General features: G+C 38.8%; 1 non-coding gene across 1 annotated transcript; it reads left to right on the forward strand.

Annotated features, from left to right (window-relative positions):
* The first annotated feature begins 981 nt into the window (after positions 1-981).
* On the forward strand, positions 982-1,100 carry LOC115212481. The gene has a single exon (XR_003881754.1). It is a non-coding gene; the product is annotated as a 5S ribosomal RNA (ribosomal RNA).
* Positions 1,101-4,413: the final 3,313 nt, after the last annotated feature.

A 4,413-nucleotide genomic window follows, 5' to 3' on the forward strand; every position in this document is an offset into this window, starting at 1 on the left:
CCACTTATTCCTTATTTTTATTTTCTTAAAATTTTCGTTGCGTCTTGCAGCCTTTTCAATAGTCTTGACTAGTGGAAATTTTACCGGTGAATGTGTTAAATTATAAAGCACAAAAAGAAAATGACTCTCCCCATACACAACAGAATATGCTTCAACACATGAACTCGCATAAAGAATCTTGCAAACCAAATCCAAAAACGAAATACATACATACATACATACATACATACATACATACATACATACATACATACATACATACATACATACATACATACATACATAACATACATACATACATACATACATACATACATACATACATACATACATACATACATACATACATACATACATACATACATACATACATACATACATACATACATACATACGACGGTATTCTTCAGGTTTCCGTCGACTAAATCCACTCACAAAGCTTTGGTTGGCACGAGGTTATAGTAGACGCCCAAAGGGCCACACAGTGGAACTGAACTCGGAACCATGCGGTTGAGAAGCAAGCTTCTTACCACACAGCCACGCCTACGCCTATGTATTTTCTCTGTAGGTATTGAGAATGCGTCCACGTACGAAAAAGGGACTATAAACTATAATTAATTTTTTCCTTAATTTTCTATGAAGCTTAACTTATTTATAGATTTCGTTTTTTATTGAATTGATTAAAATATACATGTAATGTTCAAAACATCTATGTTCATCCCTATTCGCTGCTATCAGGGCAGAGATGGCTATCCATAAGTGCGAGCCCCGTAAGTCGGAGTGGTTGTTCCAGCGTGTCTTCCTTGTCATTCACTAAGGCAACGTCTTTTCCATTTTGTCCGCCGGGATCGTGAGGCGGACTGATAAGTCTTTTTAGTTACAGCAGTTGTAATCATTTGTTAAACGAGTGAAGTTAAGAAAATAAAGAATTAAAGTATTTCAAGAGATTTTGTATTTTGAAGCTGGATGAATCTTTTTTACTTTTAGGGCCATATCATGTTGAAAGCACCGGCTCTCGTTCGATCACCGAAGTTAAGCAGCATCGAGCCTAGTTAGTACTTAGATGGGTGACCGCTTGGGAAACCTAGGTGCTGTAATCATCCCATTAAATGGTGGCGAGCTGGCAGAAACGTTAGCACGCCGGGCGAAATGCTCAGCGGTATTTCGTCTGCCGTTACGTTCTGAGTTCAAATTCCGCTGAGGTCGACTTCGCCTTTCATCCTTTCGGGGTCGATTAAATAAGTACCAGTTACGCACTGGGTCGATATAATCGACTTAATCCGTTTGTCTGTCCTTGTTTGTCCTCTCTGTGTTTAGCCCCTTGTGGGTAGTAAAGAAATAGGTATTTCGTCTGCCGCTACGTTCTGAGTTCAAATTCCGCCGAGGTCGACTTTGCCTTTCATCCTTTCGGGATTGATTAAATAAGTACCAGTTACGCACTGGAGTCGACGTAATCGACTTAATCCTTTTGTCTGTCCTTGTATGCCCCCTCTGTGTTTAGCCCCTTGTGGGCAGTAAAGAAATAAGAACCATTTATCATTGGAATTTTATAGAAAGAATAAAACAAGAATGGTCGAATTAAGTGTTCCTCATCTATCTTCAAGGCATATTTCTGTTTTTAGAAGTAATACATAAGTCCTTGTGTGTTCCTATCATATTGTGCTTCTGATATTTGAGTCCATCGAATAGATTCGTCTCCCCGTTTCATCACACATGCTCCAATGCAAACAATACATCTCTCACACTTCACGTCAGAGAAATGGTCGTAAGCCAATCTCACCGATAATACAATTGAAATGACTATTCTATGTACTTTTTCTAACTAGCTGATTAGTTCTCTCTTCTACTTTTCTCAGTCCCGCTCTTTCTTTGATAAAGCTAGTAGTTACTGTTCTAATTTCTCTTTAGCGAGATCCATTATCCGTTGTTCGCAAGGGTCTCGGCAATTTCAATTTACTCTGCTAATCTGGCTCCTGAATTTCTTCCATGCTAGGAAAGGTGAGTTTAACTTCCATTAACCGAGTCCTCGTCTGTTGGTCTTATCTAACATAATTTTGCACATCACGAATTCGTGACCCGATAACAGTCTACCTAAAACTATGAAGAACTTACACTGAATATATCAGTGACTTGAAAATACTAAGTGCAACTCGAATATCTATGCAGCTTTCCCAAATTCATAGTTACGAATTGAGAAAAATCAACTCGGTATCTAGCTGAACAGGTCTGCGAGACTTGCACTCTTCCTCCTATCTTCTCACACACAATCCCTGCGTGCGTCAGAAACGTCATTCCACTCACCTACTATAATACTAATGAATATAATGTTCCTAGGAATGTCTTTAGACGTTTAAAAATACCCTGTCACTGTTTTTTTTTTACTATTAGTTTTGAAAGAACAATTTCACATTTACAGTTGGTCACATCCAGGATCACCGACTTAGCGATAAAAATCTCCAGTATGGTTTCTAGTATCCTAGACAAATCGTTGCCTCGTTGCCTAATCGGGAAAAAAGGTGGAACATTTTTTAAGTGTCAACAGCGGGAAGATAACTTATTTTACCGAAATGGAACAAATTGCTAACCTAATATATAGAAATGTTACTTAATTCGTAGGTTAATTTATTTCTTATTTCTTTATTGCCCACAAGGGCTAAGCATAGAGGGGACAAACAAGGACAGGCAAAAGGATTAAGTCGATTATATCGACCTCAGTGCGTAACTGTTACTTAATTTATCGACCACGAAAGGATGAAAGGCAAAGTCGACCTCGGCGGAATTTAAACTCAGAACGTAGCGGCAGACGAAATACCTATTTCTTTACTACCCGCAAGGGTCTAAACACAGAGGGGACAAACAAGGACAGACATAGGTATTAAGTCGATTACATCGACCCCAGTGCATAACTGGTGCTTAATTTATCGACTCCGAAAAGATGAAAGGCAAAGTCGACCTCGGCGGAATTTGAACTCACAACGTAACGGCAGACGAAATACCGCGAAGCATTTCGCCCGGCGTGCTAACGCTTCTGCCAGCTCGCCGCCTAAATAATAATAATAATGGTTTCGTATTTTGGTAAAAAGCCAGTAATTTTAGGTGAGTGGGGCGGGGACTAGTCGATTACAACTGGTACTTTATTTTTATCGACTCCAAAAGAAGGAAAGGCAAAGTTAACTTTGAAATTGAAACTCAAAATGTAAAGAAGCAGATGAAATACCACTAAGCATTTTGTCCGACGCGCTAACTATTGCTCACTAGTTTAGCTTTTTCTTTCTTTTTTTTCTCCTTTCTTTTAAATGTTCTGTGCGTTAGATATGCTGACACACAGTTACCTGCTAAGTTTAAAATGTTTCAGTACCCAACAAAAGGATATTAGATTCTGTATCCGAGGAACAGAAATAATTCTTTATTGATATAGTCATATTATTGACGGCGGCGGCGGTGGTGGTGGTGGTGGTGACGACAGCGATCGATACAATAACATCGGGTGTTGGTAAAAAGCTGTTCAAGTAGGAGTAATGGGATGTAAGACAAATGCAGTTGGTTTATTTTTTCGTCATCGCCATTAGTCATATTCATTTTGTTATTAAACAATCACTGTTCTCTTTTGTTGGTTTACTACACGTCTATTTGTTTTGGGGCTTTTTTTTTTAGTGTTTTGTTGGGTTCTCCCCTTCTTTTTTTTTATCGATTTCATACAAGCAGTCACCATGGCTTCACAGACATTGAGTGAAGAATGAATAAATTCTACGCATCATGAACAAAATGAGAAGCAACAACGGACCCAGCCGCGATAAACTACAGCGGAAAGAGAAGTTGTAAAACTATGTAAAAATATCTCCATATGGCTGACTGACTGACATTTCAATGTGGGATTTCCAAATGAATTAATTAATAACTAGAACACGAAAATCACTCGTTTTCTACCTCGCGTGTCATTTCGTCAGAAATGTCAACATGACCGGCTTCCCTACCAATATCGACAAATTACTAAGAGATTATATTAGTTGAATCCAACCATATTTTCTTACTAGTGTGGGTTATATCTTCATCCGTTATTCTTTACTTGTTTCAGTCACTGAACTGCGTGCGACTATGCTGGGGCTCCGTCTTAATGGGTTTAGTCGAACAAATTGACCCCAGGGTTTATTATTTTTATTTAAGCCTGGTACTTATTCTGTCGATTTCTTTTTGTTGAACCGTTAAGTTACAAGGACGTTAACAAACCAACACCTGTTGTCAAGCGCTGGTGGGGGACAAACACAAAAATACACAGATAATTTGTTTATAGTGATCAAACGTTTGTGCTGTACATTAACCCCCTCGCTCCGTCAAATCGGCATTCCCTGTAGAGGTGCACTACGTTAGATTTCGAAGGGATTGCAAAGAAACATGAAATAAAGTGTTTTGCGC

The sequence above is a fragment of the Octopus sinensis genome, linkage group LG5 (genome assembly GCF_006345805.1).
Source record: "Octopus sinensis linkage group LG5, ASM634580v1, whole genome shotgun sequence".
In the NCBI taxonomy this organism is placed as follows: Eukaryota; Metazoa; Mollusca; class Cephalopoda; order Octopoda; family Octopodidae; genus Octopus; species Octopus sinensis.